Here is an 18411-nt window from a genome sequence, read left to right as displayed (position 1 = left end):
GTGCCAACAGCTGTGCCCACCCTCTGATTTACTACCTTACTGGGAGCTGTGCAATGGTATTCATCCACTCTCTTGGTGTTGCCTTCCGGAGGGCTTTTGAGGATGTGCCAGAGTCAGGGAATAGGGGCAACACAGTGGATTCATCATGTGGTCCCTGGAAGTGGTCTGAGTGAATGGGAATCAGTGCTTGGAGAATCCAGGGATGGACCATGCAGCTTCTGAGCAGCTCCTGCAGTGGGAAGGATTCTGTGGGGAGGAGTGAGTTGAGCAGGGCAGGAGGGTGGTGCCTATGGTGTGGTGGGAGAAGGAGGTGCATGGTTTGGGCTGGTTGGCAGGGCATTGATAAATAAGGAAGAATAAACATTTTCAACACCCCTGAACTTGCTTAAGGACTAACTGGGCAAAAAGATACAAGATTGTAAAGATGTGGACCCAGGCTCATAAACATGGCTGGAGCCAGTGGGAGAAGTGATAGGGAGGCATATAGCATTTTTGGGGTGAATTCTATAACAAGAAGCAAGAGCACATGGCCAAAGGAAAAGTTCATCTCCACCCCACTGTCACATCCCATCCCATCCCATCCCGTCCCGTCCTGTCCCGTCCCGTCCCGTCCCGTCCCATCCCATCCCATCCCGTCCCGTCCCGTCCCGTCCCTCCCATCCCATCCCATCCCATCCCATCCTGTCCCGTCCCGTCCCGTCCCGTCCTGTCCCGTCCCGTCCTGTCCTGTCCTGTCCCGTCCCGTCCCATCCCGTCCCGTCCCATCCCGTCCCATCCCGTCCCATCTCGCCCCATCCCATCCCGTCCCGTCCCATCCTGTCCCATCCTAAATTTCAATCCACTACCCAAGCCACAAATTATTTACTTCAAATTTCAATCTGGTCCCCAAAATCAGTCAAAGTAAAAAACACCTCTCAAAGCTCTGACCATTTTTACCGATGGCTCAGGATCCTCCCACAAGTCACTAATGACTTGGAAGGATGCCAGGACACAGCTGTGGGAGGCTGATGTCCAAGTGGTGGAAGAATCACCACAACTTGCAGAATCAGCAGCTGTTCTCAGGACTTTTGAGAAGTTTCCAGAACTTATAAATGCGGTCACCAATTCAACAAATATTGCAGGTGTGGCTATGAGGGCAGAACACTCACATTTAAAAGAGGTCTCTAACCCAAATCTGTATAGGATGCTTTCTAAATTAATTCACCTCATCTCCCACAGGAAGCATCCATTCCACATAATCCGCGTAAGGTCACATACTGACCTCCCAGGTGCTGTTGCAGTGGGGAAATGAAGGGCAGATGCACTTGCCCTGATGGCTGAGTCAGCAAATGGGCTGGACACCTTTGCCCAGGTGAAGATGTCCCACACTACCTTCCATCAAAATGTCCCAGCACTCATGCGCATGTTCCACCTATCTCAAGACCAGGCTGGTGTTGTCATGGCCACTTGCTCAAATTCTCAGTTGTACCAAATGCCATCCCTAGGCTCTGGGGTCAACCCCAGAGACCTGAACAACTGCCAAATCTGGCAGACTGATGCAAGTCACTTCCCAGCTTTTGGGAGACTGAAATACATTCATATCTCAGTAGATACATTTTCTGGCTCAGTGTTTGGTTTGGCCCACGCAGGAGAAGATGTTGCACATACCATCAAGCATCTTCTCCTGGCGTTTGCCACTGTGGGAGTCCCTGAAGAAATAAAAACAGACCATGGGCCTGCTTATACCTCCTGCAAATTAGGATATTTTTTCAAGCAGTGGGTGGTTAAGCACACCACAGGCATTCCTCACAATCCCAAAGGGCAATCGATTGTGGAAAGGACCCATGGAACCATCATGATCAGCAGTGGGGAGGGACAGAGACCATGTCCCCCACTGAGAGACTCTGTAAGGCTCTGTATGTGATAAACTTCCTAAATTGCTCTTTCCCTGAGCTGACCTCCCCTGTATTCTGGCACTGCTGAAATTTGGCCCAAGCCAAGCTTGATGAGAAGCCGCTGGTGCTGATCAAAGACCAGGAGACCCAACAAATAGCAGAGTCTTTTCCACTGATTTCCTGGGGAAGGGGGTATGCCTGTGTGTCAGCCCCATCTGGCTCAAGATGGCTCCCAGAGAAATTCATTCAACCGTATTTAGGGCCGACAAACACTGCCCCCACCGAAACTAACAAAAATACAACTGAGTCCAACACTATAGGACTGAAAGTCCAGGGACAAACTCCCTGGAGATGGAAATGTCGCCTAACACAGCTCTTGTCAAGACCAGAACATCCCGTCACCCAATCTCCAACAACACTTACATCCAAAACAAACTCTACCTCGAGAACAAGAATGCAAACCACAGGCTATGCACTCCCTAGCCACTGCTTCTATCCCCAGTTATACCCCCTTTACCCCTACACTTAGCTTTGTTATACTTACCTTCCCACACCAGTCCATGTTCTCCCTTGACCCTCCCTACACAACCTACCCCCCAACACCCCTGCCTTGTATGTTTTTATTTCAAGCAAAGGGGAGACGAGAAAGCAGATCACATAAGTTACAGGAAGAAGAAAGAAATTATTCCTTTTCCTTACCCCAAAGATCTAATAATGTCTGTCTTTACCTCAACAGATGACTCATTCCCTGCAAAAATGAAAGGTTATCTGCTGCAATGCCATCCTCACAGTGCTCTGGAGGCTTTTTGCCCCACCAATCACACCTGGATAATTGTCCCTCAACCTAAACATAATGCTTGGGTAACCCTGGTGAAGACAGTTCAACCGGACAGTTTATGCCTGGCCATGAGTGATCTCAGTGATCCACTCTCCAGTGCCTGGTGGGAATTCCATTAACAGCAAAGGATTATCCTTCTGCAGGTAAGGAACCCAAGCCAGTGGACACCTGGGATGAGTGGACAACAATTTTGCTACACCAGAGGAACCACAGGAATTGGATCTATTGGGGTCCACCAAGGCCACTTTTTGTATTCAGTTTCATTACAGGCGACCACCTCAGCCTCTACCTGAATCAGAGTTTATTCAGTCTCTTGTAAAAATGTAGTGAACCCAATCTGAAAAATTTATTCCATCCATTGGTGCAATTACACCAGCCTCATGCTATCCTTGTCCACTTCCAATCCAAGGGTGCTCCCCAAGGAGTTCCTCATCTGTGGGAACAGAGCCTTGCCTGGGATCCCTTCCTATCTTCAAGGAGGTCTCTGCACCCTTGGCCAGCTTACCACCCTCACCCCAAACATCACATTAATTCAGGATCGGCAGAGAAAAACCCAATTGGTCCACCAAAAGTGATCATATGTTGAATTTGATGAAAATTGTAATGCCGAAATTATTAATTGGAATAAAGGAAAGATGGTTGCATTCTTTCTATTTTTACGGTGAGTGGCCACAGCAAAGGCCCTCAGCAAGTTTACTCAGGTGGGGTGCTAGCTTGGTAAGCAACCCAGTGCAACACTGAAATAATTCAACACCCTCTTTGAAGACGAAGAAACCACCAGGCATACAACTTTATAGAACTGAGCAGCAATTGACTTTCTGCTCCTTGCCCATGGTCATGGTTGCCAGGAGTTTGAAGGACTGTGCTGCCTCAACATCAAACAGCAAGTCTATCCACAGGAGCATGCAGTTTTTTAAAGATCAGGTGAAGGACATTAAAGGGCAGAAAAATAAAGACTGGCTGGAGAACTCTTTGAAGGTTGGGGATTAAAGGGATGGGCACCTTCTTTCATTAAAGACATTTTGTTAATTTTATTTATTGTTTTTATCATTTTACTCATGTAATCTTGCTTAGTTCATTGCTTACAAAATCTGTGAGAAGAGTTTTTAATAAACAAACAAGAGTTGTAGAGGCACAGGGCCCAATGGAGGCCATTGCCCTTCCCTGGAGGGAAAGTCCTGAAGATGGGAGGTTTAGTCCTCTTCCCTGATGAGGTAACCCTTAGGCAAACTCCTCTGTGGTTATGGTAAAGATATAATCTGTCGCACAATGCTGTTCAGTTGTATGTAGATACTTTGTCCCCCATTGGCCCTCTTCCTTTATTCCGCCCCTGAATACTCAGATCATTGGCCCTGGTAGTCTACTCTGCCCCCTGCTTTCCCCATATAACCCCTGCTCCTACAGACCTTTGAATCTGTCCTTGTCCGTGGATCCTTTTGTGGAAGAAGAATAAAGATCTCTGTGGAGCTCCATATGAAGGCTCCTGTCCCTTTCTTTGGTGTTGCCCTCAGCAGCAGCTTACAACTGAGCTGAAATCACTCAGCAGGTGCAGGTGTGACTGTGACACAGGGATGTCCTTTCAAGGCTGCTTGTATGGGGAGGTCATGGAACTCTGACCAGCACTGCATGCTGCAACAAATATTGGCAGAGGATGGACCTGCACCTCTCAGTGCTGATGGCTGTCAGCCGGTACAGCCCTAGGATGTGGAAATCAAGAAGAGGAGGAAAAATAAGCTTATGTATGCTGGGAGGATGACGGGAGAGCAGGACAAATTCTCCAGCAGGAAGACCCGAGTGGAGGGAAGCATGATGATGGGGAAGTTGATGATGGCCAGATCAAGGATGTTGGCAGTGCTGGGCTGCATGGTGTCCCTCTGGATGTGGAAGCCAAGAACCCAGATGACAGCTCTGTTCCTGGCCAGCCCATAGAGCCAGATGAACAGTGTCATACTGTGCATGGCCACGCTGGTGACATCTTATCTCACAGAGATCATCTCCTTCAGTGAGTTGGGCAGGAGATGGGGACAAGGTGGTCATCTCCCTGGGTGGACTCTGGGCAGGCAGTGGGATGTAGCCCCTGGATATGGTCAGAGTGGATGGAAGTCAGTGGTCGGAAAATCCAGCAATGGACCATGTGGATCCTCAGCAGCTCCCTGCAGTGGGAAGGATTCAGTGGGGAGGAGTGAGATGTGCAGGGGAGAAGGACATTGCAAATTGTGGGTTGGGAGGGGAATGTTGGAAGGCTTGGCTGTTCGGCATGAAAGGCAGAAGGGAAGCTCTGGGCAGAGAAGGAAGCACCTGGGGAGGGCACTGTGGTGCCGCCCTGGGGCTGCGTTTTTTCCTACGAAAGTCCCACTGCTGCCCTGCTCCACCTAGGAGCATGAGAAGTGTCTCTGCTTTTCCCAGACATTATGCCCTTACACCTTAAAATTAACAATTTAGCCAAGCAATAACACTTATCAGCATTTAGCTGAAAAGATATCTCATGATATAACCTGGCTTACATGCCTGACTCACTCAGATGTCTCAGGTACTAAAACACCTGAGAGAGCAGCATTGCTCCCACATTTGCCATGGCAGATGTACACGTGTGTGCAGACAGACAGAGTCAGGGCAAGGTCCCTGTGAGAAATTCCCCTTGGAGGCAGGGAAATGCTCACTGTGGATCCGTTTGCATCTCCTCACTGTGCCAAGGGCAGAGCCTCGAGCAGTGGGGGGATCGGCCCAGGACCCGTCGGTGTTCAGGGATCACCCGAGGGCAGCAAACGGGAGAGATCCCGGCTGGGAGAGGCCCCACTCCCAGGGAGGTTCTGGTCAAAACTGTTGGGGGCCGGGAGAGCTCCAATGGTCTTATTTTGGACCGTTCTTTACAGGGCCCCAAGAGATGGGCTTCTGTCACAATGAAGTTTCATCCTGGCCACATTTTGGGGTGGCAACTTTCTGTGAAAGTGTGAGAACAGGATGTTATGGCATTCAGGGAAGTGAAATAATTTTCAAGGCTGTAAATAAAACCCAGGAGGTTGTTGGAGAGCAGCAGTTCCTGGGAGCAGAGGGTGTTTCTGATGAGCTGCAGAGGAGGTGAGCCCAGGGGCTGCTCCTCAAGGCAGATACCTAAGGAGCATTTCTCAGATCTCAGTGCAGCCTGGGAAGGGGGAGGGGATGAACCAGCACAGGGAGGGTGACACTGTGGATATTTATTCATCAGGTGGCTCAAGGAATCCCTCAGGCACTGACCCAGTGTCCTTCCCCAGTGCAGGAGTAGGAATCACCAGACTCAGAGCACAGCTTCCATGGCAGGATCATTGATATCAGCAGGATTTTCTTCTGGCTCCTCAAAGATCCCCTGGAGGGAGAGCCAGAGGGACCCCACAGAGCAGTGCCTCCAGCAGCTCCCTGCCAAGAAGTAGATGAAGGGGTTGATGGTGCTGTAGATGCAGATGAGCAGGAAAGCCACCTGGGAGGTGAAAATGGTATCTCTGAGAAGCTGCAGTAATTTCCAGAGGCTGAGGGGCAGAGTGAAGAGCTAAATGAGGCAGATAACAATGTCGAGATTCTTGGGTTGCTGGTGGTGGGAGCGAGACTTGACCTTAATGAAGGCCAAAGGAAAAGTTCAAGGCAATCTTTAATATTGCAGCATTTTGTGAATATGACCACCAGAGAACCCTCTGAAGGATCCTCCAGATTGATAAAAGTACTTCCGGTAGGAAGCTGACACATGAAAATGAATTCTATGAAAATGACGCTTATGTGTTAGACAAGAACTTTTTAACATTTATGTGTGGGTATAATGGATAAAACCCCTGCTCTAAAGTCTCACCACACACACAGATCAGGGAGAGATCCTCCTGTGTGTCCTGTGCAGGTAAAGAATTCCTGCTTCCAAATACTTCCCATTGTATTAGAAAGTTCATTTCAGCCAATTTCAATGGCAAGATCCAGATGGGATGCGCAAGACAAAGGAGGGGGGACATGGCGAGCGCACTGTGCTAACGGGAGAGGGAGGCAGGAACAGAGCAGCTGCTGGAGGAGAGGGAGGTGGGGCAGGGAGGAAGGAAAACATTCCACTGACCTGTTCACTGTGGGGCAGCAGCAGGCAAAGGGGGCCTGTGCAGACCAGCAGCACTTCCTGGTACCTCTTGCTCCTTTGGGATCTGTGTCCTAAAGTAGTTCCTCCCAAGTCAGTAACATGAAGGAGAAAGTGCCCAGATCACCAGGAGCTCCCCAGTCCTGTCCTGCTGTGTCCTCTCCAAGCCCTATGTCAGTGTTGTTTCCCAAAGGCTCAGTGGAGTCATGGGGGAGTCAGAAATTGCACTTTTGGCTATCTCTGAACTCCACTTCACTAGAGAAACTTATTTTGGGTTTTTCTGCTACAGACAGAGACTTTTGTCAAAAGCTCCAGATGAAATATTTTGCAAACTGCTCCTCATCTCCTCCTCATGAGAGACACTTCACTTCCCTGTAAAATGTCCCATTCTGCAATTGTCTTCCCTCTCCCGACAGGTTTCTACCATTCCTCAATTCTCTTCCCTGAAGGGTCATTGTCCCTCCAGATGACCAGGAGTTCCCCATTCCTGTCCTTCTGTGTCCAAGTTTAGGACAAAACTGGGGAAAAGCCTCCAAAGGAGCCCCCCAGACTAAACCCCCCTCACAATTCCTCCCCCCCCACTGGGCTCGGAGAGAATTTTACTCGGGGGGAAAAGTGGGAAAAACTTGTTTATTAACAAACACAAGAAAAAAACACTTCCCAGCAACAGGAAAGTACAATCCCAGATGACAAAAGAACTGTTTTCACCAAAGTGAGAGACGGTCGCTGCTGGGAAGGGCGAGAAGCTTCTTGGGCAGGCTCCGGAGGCAGTCTCTGATGCTCAGGTCCCGTCCGGAGCCGGTACAGATCTTGGAGCTGAAGGAGAGAAGGGGGAGGGGAAGGCAGCAGCAGCCAGGGCAGAGCCGCAGCAGCAGCAGCGGGGCAGAAGCAATAGGGCAAAAGCAGCTGGGCTGGGGTAGCAGCAAGCAGCAGCAAGCAGCAGCAGCAGCAGCAGGGCAGCAGCAGCCGGGCAAGCCAAGCAAGCCCAGCCCCGGGGCACCACCCCCCCAGGGGGGAGAAAGGGCACCGGCGGCAGCTCCATGCAGACAGCGAGGTGTGGGAGCGGGAGAGGAGCAGACAAAACACCAACCCAGGACATTCTGTCTCTCTCTTTGTGCCCTGTCCTGGTGTTGTTTCCCAAAGGCTCAGTGGGGTCGTAGGGCAGGCAGAAATGGTTTTACAACTTTGGCTACTTCAGAGCTCCACTCCATCAGAGGTATATATTTTGATTTTTTTTCTTACAAAGCTGTGGGGTTCGGGTTGTTGGACAGTCGCTGGACAGACTCACGAGCTTACTATTTTCTGTTCTTCAAGTTTGCAGTTAATTATGAGGGTGTGGGTGTAAGAAAGAGTGTGGAGCATGGAGAGTAAGAGAAAAAAGCAAGGGGGTGAGAGAGAGCAAGAGAGAGATTTCCCGTTTACAATAAGGTAAGTATTCTTCTATAATGAATATTCTAATTTCTAATAGCCAATCTAATACAATATACTAATTTCCTAATATTTGCATGCAAACTATAGAAACTACTAAATTACCATGTTTTATGGCTTTCTTATCTGTAACCCTTATCTTCAGACCTTTCCTGCCAGGCTTGGAACAGGATGTCTGTTGGTTCTTGGGTATTTGTGGCATTTGGTATCATCTAACCAAAGAAAGAGGCCTCAAACCTTCACATGACTGATTTCAGCATCTATATCAAAATATGCTAACATCTCAATTTCATCTGTTGTTTCAGAACTACTTGCTAGGCACTAATAAGATTTCTCTATTCCCTCTCCAACACAAAGCAAGTAGTTTTATATTTGTAAATGGCTCCTCATTTCCTACTAATTAGAAACATTCCTTCCCAGGGGAGTGTCCCTTTCTTCAAGTTCCTTCCTTCACCTGACAGGTATCTACCGTTCCTCATTTCTCTTCCCTGAGGGGTCATTGTCCCTCTAGCAGCAGAGGGATGCTCATGGTGCTGGTGGCACTGGAATGCTGGCAGTACTGGCAGTGCCATTGAGGAATATGACTGCTTGTGAGAAACACTCCCCTTCTGGGAAGAGCTCCAGAATCATTGCCAAAACTCCCCTTGGCTCATGGGAGCACCCTTGGGCCATGGACACCCATTTCTATCATTCTAATGCAGACTCACACCGCCCAAGGGAAGGACAGCAATCAGCTGCTTGCAACCAGAGCCACTTAGAGCCCACCCTAATTACTGCCAATATCATTGATGATGCAATGAAAGCTATTGGAGACCAGAGTGCTGTGAACCCCCTTCCAGCCCTTCAGCAGAGCTCCTGCTCCTCTTCAATTCTGGGAGTACGTGTGGTTGTTTTAACCAGATCCCATACTTTCCCATTGCCAGCAGGGACACCTTCCACTATGCCTGGTAGCTCTAATCCCCACCCAACCAGGCCACGAGTCTTCCAGGGATGGGGCAGCCACAACCTCTCTGGGCAACCTGGGCCTGGGCCTCAGCACCCTCACAGGGAAGAATTTCTTCCCAATATCCAATCTGAACCCACCCTCTCTCAGTGGGAAGCCATTCCTCCTTGTCCTGTCACTCCATGCCCTTGACCAAATTCCCTCTCCAGAAGCCCCTTTGGTTCATGGATTATGAAGTGTTTGCACTTGCAAAGATTGGCCGGGTGAGGGGATGTGAGGTTCCATAGCTGGGGACACAAACACGGTGTCAGCAGGGAAGAGAGGTGACAGTTCTGGTGTCAGGGCCACCACAGGTTCCAGTTTCCTGCAGGAGCATCCCAGATCCCTGAGGCATGTCAGCCTGGGTAGGAATCATATCACCACAGCTTTCCAGGAATTCCTTGAAATTCACTGTAGGCTGCTGTCTGATTCCCAATGGAGTGTAGATGATGACTCAGATGAAACCTGCAACTTTCTAAGGGTTGTAGCCAAGAAAGCAGCATTGATTCAGCTCTTCCCAGAAGAAATACGTTGCTGAAATTCTAAATCATCCCTCTGCTGTGTGCCTGTGCTGCAGCTCATGCACAGAATTTATTCTTCCATGAATCCTCTCGGAAACTGCCAGTTAAAGGTGAAGTTTAGCTGAAATTGTGACATACAAGTGGCAAAACTAGACTGGAACTAGAAATCAAAGTTTAGCAGCACATTTGTACTGCAGAGTCCTAAGGCTGCACCCCAGGACAGGTGGCAAGTTCAGGCAGTTCAAGAGACAAGATGTTAGACCGACGGTTGTGAGGGTACTGTGAGGTTCTCGACCTCCAGTCCTCTAAGGCACCAACTCTCGAGCTCTTAGGCTCCTACTCTGAGGTCTTGGCTCCTGCTTCATCGGGTTATCTTAAATAGGCAAAGCAGCTAATAGTTAAAATGGTTATTTATTACAAAGCACATCTTATTACAAAGCACATCAGTCTCAAAAGGCAATGGCAAAAAGCAATGGCAAAGCAATGGCAAAGCAATGGCAAATGCAGTGGCAATAAGCGAATGGCTAAAAGCCCTGGCAAAAGCCATGTCTAAAAGGAACAACTCTCCCCTCTTATATAGGATTTTTCCAACAAGCTAAGATGCAAACTCAGACCACCACTCCTTAAACTCTTAAAATTCTAGTTTCTTAGCACACCAAGTTATGTATAAGACTACTCATACAACCTATCTTGTTCTATCTAAAAATGTCAGCAATATTCTTACTATAGCTCTATTATGTCTAAGTCCTGACTACAGCTGTGGGCCTGCAGCCTCTTGCTGAAGGTATCAGTATGTTTCAACCTCCACTAGAACTCGTACTACTACTCTGGCATTTGAAACCTTTCACTTACTAAAAGCATTAGAACTCATCCTAAAACTTACTAACTTACTTCTACTTAAACATCTACTTTATGTGTGAGTGACTTAATATTCGTCAATCCATTCAAAGGCTTTAATTCAATCCCTGCACTCTGATTTCTCTCTGAAGAATTCAGAGAGAACCCTGACTCACTGACTCCAACAGCGTACTACTGACTTGTGATTCGAATATGAATTTACTGTGAGCTACATATGTTTATATACCATTTTTAGAAAGGTTAATAAATTTTTACTATATTCAGTGGGTTAAACATCACACAGACAAACTTGATTAAATAGATTTTTACTTGATTCAATCTTCTTTCTTGTCGCCAGTCTTGATCCAATCTTCTTGTAATCTTCAAAGCTCTGTTTGTTCTTGCCAAGGCATCTTGGTTATCAAACTGCATAGGCTAATTAAATCCACAGTACTCTTTTTCTTAGCTCCTACATCTCCCCCATTCCTTTGAACTACAAATACACTCTTAAGTGACTTGTCTATTAATTTTTTCACGCACTGTAAAATACAAGGGATAACCATAACAATACATAATATAATGCCTAATACATATAAGCCAATTTAATTCAATTTCTAATCCATCTACTAAGTTCATAAGTCTGCTAGAGGTCGAACAGATGCTGATGAGGTTCTTCTTCCAGGCAATACCCAGTGGGTGAAATCACACATCTTCAGTTGTCAGTGTCAGGGTTGGATGCCAATGAAGTAATTTTTCTTTTCTCTGGGCCTCATTCTTTTTAAAGGTGATCGACATTTGTTCAGACGAGGAGGTGACTTTGGACCTGTTGGTGATAGAAGACGTGCATACCTTCTCCCTAGGTTAGGAAATCAGCTAGGCTTCATCATTGTACACTCAGTTAAAGATCTTTACGTAGAATCTTTTATAAATTGCCTCTGCACATGTAAATCTTCAAAGAAGTGTCGCTCTGCCAAATATGGGTTAAATATTATTTCATTTAATTTCAAAATATTAGTATAAATATTGCATTATTTAAACACTCTTGAGGGGTCATATTCCCTCTTCTTTTGATTTTTAACAACTTGTGTCTCCAATTATTGAACATAAATGCAACATAAAAAGCAAAATCCTTGTGGCAAAACAATAAATTCACACCAAGCAAAAAAAAAATTAGAAAATATAGGCGATTAGTAATACACAAATAATAGAATGGTGATTTAAAACAATGCATTATCAATTCCCTAGATATTGTACCATCACCCAGAGTCTGCAGTTGAAGGGTCCAATGGGGTCAATGGACCACTTTCCATAGTGGCATCATTCCTGTGGACTTTGTTTTCTTCTGGCCCCTCAAAGACCCTCTGGAGGCAGTCCCTGAGGGACTCCATGGAGCGGAACCTCCAGCACTTTGTTACTGAGAAGTAGATGAAGGGGTTGATGCTGCTGTGCATGCAGGCATACAGGAGAACAACCTGGGGGGACACAGTGGTGTAGCCCAACTGCTGCAGGAAATTCCAGAGACTGATGGGGAGAGTGAAGAGCACAGCGAGGAAGACGATGATGTCCAGCCTCTTGAATTGGTGCTGCTGGGAGCTACCCTTGAAATGAATGAAGAGGATTGCACTGGAAATGATGACTGATGGAGCAAAGACAAGGAAGTTGAGGGTGTACAGGGAGATGAGAGCCCCCTGCAGTGCTTGTGTTCCTGGGACTGGCACAGGGAAGTCACTGCAGAAATGGCAGCGATGACAGTGATGGAAAGGGCCCAGAGCACAGCACTCACCACCACCCATGACAGGTGCTGGGGAAGGTGGAAGAAGCACCCACGTGGGCAGAGGACGGACCTGCACCTCTCAATGCTGATGGCTGTCAGCTGGTACAGCCCTACACTGTAGAACATCACGAAGAGGAGCAAAAGGAACCTTATGTACCCTGGGAGGATGATGGGAGAGCAGGACAAATCCTCCAGCAGGAAGAGCAGAGTGGAGGGGAGCATGATGATGAGGAAGAGGAAGTTGATGATGGCCAGGTCAAGGACGTAGGCAGTGATGGGTTTCATGGTGTCCTTCTGCATGTGGAACCCAAGGATCCAAATGACAGCTGCATTCCCAGCCAGCCCACAGAGGCAGATGAGCAGTGTCACACTGTGTATGGCCACGCTGGTGACATTTATCTCACAGAGATCATCTCCCTTGGTAGGTGAGACGGAAGATGGGTACATGGTGGTCACCTCCATGGATGGACACTGGGCAGGCAGTGGGATGTGGCCCCTGACTCTGGTTGTCAGAGTGGGTGGGAATCAGTGACTGGAGAATCCAGGGATGGACCATGCAGCTCCTCAGTAGCTCCCTGCAGTGGGAAGGATTCAGTGTGGAGGAGTGAGATGTGCAGGGGAGAAAGACACTGCAAATTGTGGGTTGGGAAAGGGAGATGGGAGAGTTGGGCTGTTTGGCATGAAGAGCAGAAGGGAAGCACAGGGCAGAGGAGGAAGGACCTGGGGAGGGCACTGTGGTTACTGGGAGAGGGTGGCAGGAACAGAGCAGCTGCTGGAGGGGAGGAATGTGGGGAAGAAGGAAGGAAAACATTCCATTGACCTATTCATTTAGGGGCAGCAGCAGGCAAATGGGATCTGTGCAGATCAGCAGCGCTTCCTGATAGCTGTTCTCCTTTGGGAATCCATGTCCTAAACTGTGTCCTCCCAGGTCATTAACATGAAGGAGAAAGTGCCGAGATCACCAGGTGCTCGCCATTCCCGTCCCTCTGGCTGGTCTCTGTACCTGCTCCCCAAGGCTCAGTGGGGTTCACAGGGCATTCGGAAATTATTTTACAACTTTGACTATATCAGAGTTCCACAGTCTTAAGGCTACTGATTTTTTTTTTTTTTTTTTTTTTTTTTGTGCCACAAAGCAAGTGCCCTTTGTCTTTGTGAATGGCTCTGCATTTCCTCCTGATAAGAAACATTTCTTCCCAGGAGAATGTCCTTTCTCTGACTGCCTTTCTATTCCCAACAGATTTCTACCATTCCTTGTTTCTCTCCCCTGAGAGGTCATTGTTCCTCCAGCAGCAGAGGAATGCTGGTGGTGCTGGTGGCACTGGAATGCTGGTGGTGCTGGCACTGTTGGCAGCAGTTTGAAAAATCTGGCTGCTCTTCAGAATCAACTCCCATTCTGGGAAGAGCTCCAGAATTGTTGCCAAACCCCACCCTGGGTTCAAGAAATCATATCTGAGCCAAGAATTCTACTGCAGGCTTACATAGTCCAAGGGAAAGACAGCAATCAGCTGCTTGCAGCCAGGTTATAACTACTGAGAGCCCACATTAATTTCTGCCAATTCCCTTAATGATGCAATGAAAGGTCTTTAGAGACCAGATTTTGGGGTGCTGTCATCCTCTTTCCAGCCCTTCATTAGAACTCATCTGTGGAGACCCTAAAGGGCATAGTTAGGGAGACACAAGATGCTACTCTCATAGCAAACCCTGTTCTGTCATGGCAATGTACCCCTATTTTGTTCCCCTTGTCGGCCACACAACCTGTCCCTGTCCCTCAGTCTTTCGGTCACTCCCACCCTGTTTCTCTGTTGGCTCCCATATGCTAACCCTACATTTTTGCCACCCCCATGTCCAGTGGTAATTGGTCTGTGATGTTCCCCCGTCCTGAACATGCGATGTCCTTGAACCTGGACCCTCACCAGAGTTTTGCCTTTGCCTCTGACCCTGCACTATCCACATGAGCAGCTGAAATAAACATCTCTGTGGAACCCATACAAAGGCTTCTTTATCTGCAACCATCTCAACAGCTATCCAGGCTGCAACACACATCCTCCTCCTCCTCAGACTTGGAAGCACTTGTGGTTGTTCTTACCTGACCACATCTCTCTGGGCAACCTGTGCCAGGGCCTCAGCACCCTCACAGGGAAGGATTTCTTCCCAATATCCAACCTGAACCCACCCTCCAGTAGTGAGAAGCCATTCCTCCTTGTCCTGTCACTCCATGGCCTTGTCCAAAGTCCCTCTCCAACTCTTCAGAAGCCCCTTTAGTTCATGGATTATGAAGTGTTTGCACCTGAAAGGACTGGCCTGGTGAGGGGATGTGAGATTCCATAGCTGTGGACACAAGTGCGGTGTCACCAGGGAAGAGAGGTGACAGTTCTGGTCCCAGGGCCACCACATGTGCCAGTTTCCAGCAGGAGCATCCCAGATCCCTGAGGCCTGTCAGCCTGAGTAGGAATCATCTCACCTCAGCTTTCCAGGATTTCCTTGGAATTCACTGTATGTTGCTGTTTGACTGCCAGGGGAGTGTAGAAGATAACCCAAATGAAACCTGCAACTTTCTAAGTGCTGTTGCCAAGACAGTAGCATTGATTCATCTCTTCACAGAAGCAATGACATTGCTGAAATCCTAAATCATCCCTCTGCATTGTGCCTGTGCTCCAGCTCACGCACAGAATTTATCATTCCATGAATCCTCTTGGAAACTGTATGGTCAAATTGAAGTACCACTGAAACTGTGGCATACAAGTGGCAGAACTAGATTGGAACTAGAAATCAAAGTTTAGCTGCACATTTGTATTGCAGGCCCCCAAGGCTCCACCCTAGGAAAGAGAGGGGTCAAGTTTAGGCAGTACAAAAGACAAGATTTTGGAGTTGGAGTTGAAATAAAATGAAAGAGGAAGATGACATGAGACAAACTGCTTTTGCCATAGGTCTCATGGCTGAGACTCTGTCCTATTCCTCATTTCCTGCAGAAAGTCAAGAGCAGGTTAGAAGCGGAGCCCTGATCCCGTCACAGGCTCTGCAATAGTTCCTGACTGTGAGAGCCCTGGAGAACAGGAGCCAGCACAGAGAACAGGGGGTGGGCAGGAGCTGGGACAGACCCTGGGCCGGACACTCTTCAGGCTCATCCTGTGGGCTTTGCTCCCCTTTCCCAAGTGACCATTGCAGGGAACCTCTGAAGATCCCAACCCAGGGACAGCAGCTGGTGTGTGTGAGCTGATGTGAGTCCACTCTGGAGAAGTTTTCCAGGCTGCAAGTGGAAACAAAGTCAGACTCTATTTCAAATTAGTCAGTGCCTCCTCCTTGTCGGGAACATGGTAATGCCTTTTTTTTCCAGGGAATTGCTGTCTGTAGGGTACCAAAAGCTATCAACCTCTTGGGAACATGGAGGGAATATTGAAATGAGTGTCCTGCTGAAGGAATCCAGCAGCTCAGTGATATCAGCTAACACCTGAGAATCCAGGCCAGATCCATCCCAAAGCCATTTGCTTTATGATATCTCCATGGGCAATTCTTTCCTTCTCCAATGATTTTGCTCCTCCAGCTGTGTCCTGTCCACAGCTAGAAAGGAGGCATCTCCCTGGCTTTTGTGTCTGTCACGCCAGACCAGTCTTCACATCCTGCTTGCCATCTGTCCTGTCCCTTTCCTGTCCCTGTGCTGCTCCACATGGAAGCTGTGGGAGGGAAAAGATGGGAAAAACCACGTTTGGGGGACAGCAGGGTTTCTATGGTTTCAGGGTTTCTATGTTTTCAGGGTTTCTATGGTCTCTGTTTTGTCACCTCTGCAGCTGTGTGAGGGGAAGGAGAAGCAGCAGAGGTGTCACAATTGTGAGCACATTGTCCTCTGCTGTGGAGGGACCAGCCCTGCCTGCTGGATCCAGCCTGCTGGGAAGGCATCCAAGGGCAGCTGGAGTGAGGGGAGCCACTCCAAGTGGACCCACTGTGACCACAGCCACTGGAGCACAGTCCCTGTCACCCTGCTGCTGTGCCTGTGTGGAATGATGAGGAATGGAGCTGTGCTCTGGCCCTTCAGATTCTGCAGCCACAGGAACCCCATCACCATCTGTGTGCTCACCCTGGCCATGGCTGTCTTCACTTTCCTGCTCTCCATCACCATCACCCTGGGGGTATTTCTGTCCCTGAGAGCTTCTGCCACCAGCTGGGCCCGTGACAGGGCAGTGACATCTGGGCTGAATGTCACCATCCTCTTGGCTTTCCCTGCTGGTATCTGCTCTCTGGCAGCCTTCAGTGCTGTGACAGCTCTGTTTGTCCTCCCAGTGTCCTGCTGGCCCAGCTACCACTCCCAGCTCCTTTCCAGTGCTCCTGTGTGCCCTGCTCTGGCTCCTCTCCTTCCTGCTCACTGTCACTCTCTATTTCCACCCTTCAGTGCTCATGGCCTTGGTCCTGAGCTACCTCTTCTCAGTGCTCACCCTGACCTGTTCTGGTCTCTCCCTGCTGCCCAGGCTCCTGTGCTGCTCATGGAAATAGCGCCCTGGGATCTCTGTGCCCTGCTCCTGCTGCCTGACGTCTCCTTGCCTATTTACACAACTCATTTTGGGTACTGGCTCTTGCTGAGAGTGTTTGACTTCTCTGTCTTTCCCCTCAGCACCTCTCTCCCGCTCTCCTGTGCCAACAGCAGTGCCCATCCTCTGATTTACTTCCTGGCTGGGAGCTGTGCAGAGGAATTCACCCTCTCTGGCAGTGTTGCCTTCCAGAGGAGTTTTGAGGATGTGCCAGAGCCAGGGAATAGGGACAACACTGTGGAATCATCATCAAGTCGAATCATCATTAAATTGTGTCATCATAAAATAAAACAATAAAATATCCAGAGTTGGAAGGAACCCACAAAGATCATGGAGTCCAGCTCCTGACCCTGCACAGGATATCTCAACAATCTCACCCTTTGCCTGAGAGTAGTCTCCAAAACTCCTTGAGCTCTGTGAGGGTGGTGCTCTGTGCAGCAGGGGAACTCCTGCTGGGGGTGGATGCTGAATGACATGAGGAATCATCATGGATTGGTTTGGGTTGGAAGGAACCTTAGAGATCATTGCATTCCAACCATTCTGCCATGAGAAGGGACACCCAGGAAACCTCTTGTTTTGAAGTCTTTGCTTTGAGTCTTTCCTATTCAACAGGTCTGAATTAGAATTGCTTTCTCTGTCTCTAAAATGAGCTTTTATACCCTGTGGAATAATCAAATTGAGTCACCAAGGCTGAGAGCTTTTCCCAGTGGATTTCCATGGTTTGTTTACTTAGAAACAGCATGCAGGTGGATAAGAGATCTCAGCACAGCAGTGCAGAACAATTCCTGGGCAAATCCTCTCCATCTCCATCAGGTCTTGACACATGGGAAGACCCTGTGGAGGCTTCACACTGAGTTTTCATTCACAGGCTTGTGTACAGGTGTTTGGGATAGCCCCTGGAAGGCTTTCCCCAAAATGCACACTCAGTTTGGGATAGTGGGCTGTCATGCGAGTTGGAGAAGGATGGTCTTTAAGGATCGTTCCAACCCAAACCATTCTAGAATTCCGTGGAAAACAGGAAGCTCAGGTAGGGAGTGGCCTGGGCCACCCTGGAGACAAGGAAGGTGCTTGAAAATAGAAAAAGTTCATTGGAGAATCATGATCCTTCTGCACTTGTCTTGGGAGGGACTCCCTGGCTGAGTTCGTTCTTTCGCAAGATGTGCCAAGAAAAGTTTCTACATTCCATTGGACAGGAAAACCGGTGTGAGCAAGTAAAAAACTGTCTTAGATGTCAAAGTCTACCTTTTCTGTTAATTATTAACAAGTCTGTTAATAAATGCTTGCGGGATGTTTGCTATGATGTGTTTCTTGTGTGCCCAAATGTTGACTCAGCACTAACGGCTTTCACTTTCTCTTACCTTCCCAGAAGCAGTGGTACCATGATTTCCCCTGGATTTAAGGCAGTGGGAAAAGGAGGGACAACTCCCTCCTGGGTAGGAGATACCTGCTGCCCAGGTCTCTTCCAGAAGGAATGAGGAGATCTTGGCAGTGTCAACAACATCCCAACCACTGCAGGTATGTGCCTTAGGAAGAGCTCTGGTATGAGACAGGGA

The 18411-nt window shown here is 48.4% G+C and overlaps 1 long non-coding RNA gene and 2 pseudogenes across 1 annotated transcript in view; 1 reads left to right on the top strand and 2 right to left on the bottom strand.

Annotated features, from left to right (window-relative positions):
• LOC130253481 (uncharacterized) overlaps window positions 1–5679 on the bottom strand; it is a 33368-nt gene extending 27689 nt beyond the window's left edge. The window contains exon 1 of the long non-coding RNA XR_008840562.1: window positions 5634–5679. This is a non-coding gene — a long non-coding RNA (uncharacterized LOC130253481). The remainder of the gene's footprint in view (window positions 1–5633) is intronic.
• Window positions 5680–10119: 4440 nt separating this feature from the next.
• LOC130253433 (mas-related G-protein coupled receptor member H-like) lies at window positions 10120–13796 on the bottom strand (annotated as a pseudogene).
• Window positions 13797–16096: 2300 nt separating this feature from the next.
• Window positions 16097–17709, top strand: LOC130253606 (mas-related G-protein coupled receptor member A1-like; annotated as a pseudogene).
• Window positions 17710–18411: the final 702 nt, after the last annotated feature.

Source organism: Oenanthe melanoleuca, chromosome 5 (genome assembly GCF_029582105.1).
Source record: "Oenanthe melanoleuca isolate GR-GAL-2019-014 chromosome 5, OMel1.0, whole genome shotgun sequence".
Lineage (NCBI taxonomy): Eukaryota > Metazoa > Chordata > Aves > Passeriformes > Muscicapidae > Oenanthe > Oenanthe melanoleuca.
Note: the sequence above shows the minus strand (reverse complement) of the source record. Positions and strands in the feature narration are given on the sequence as shown.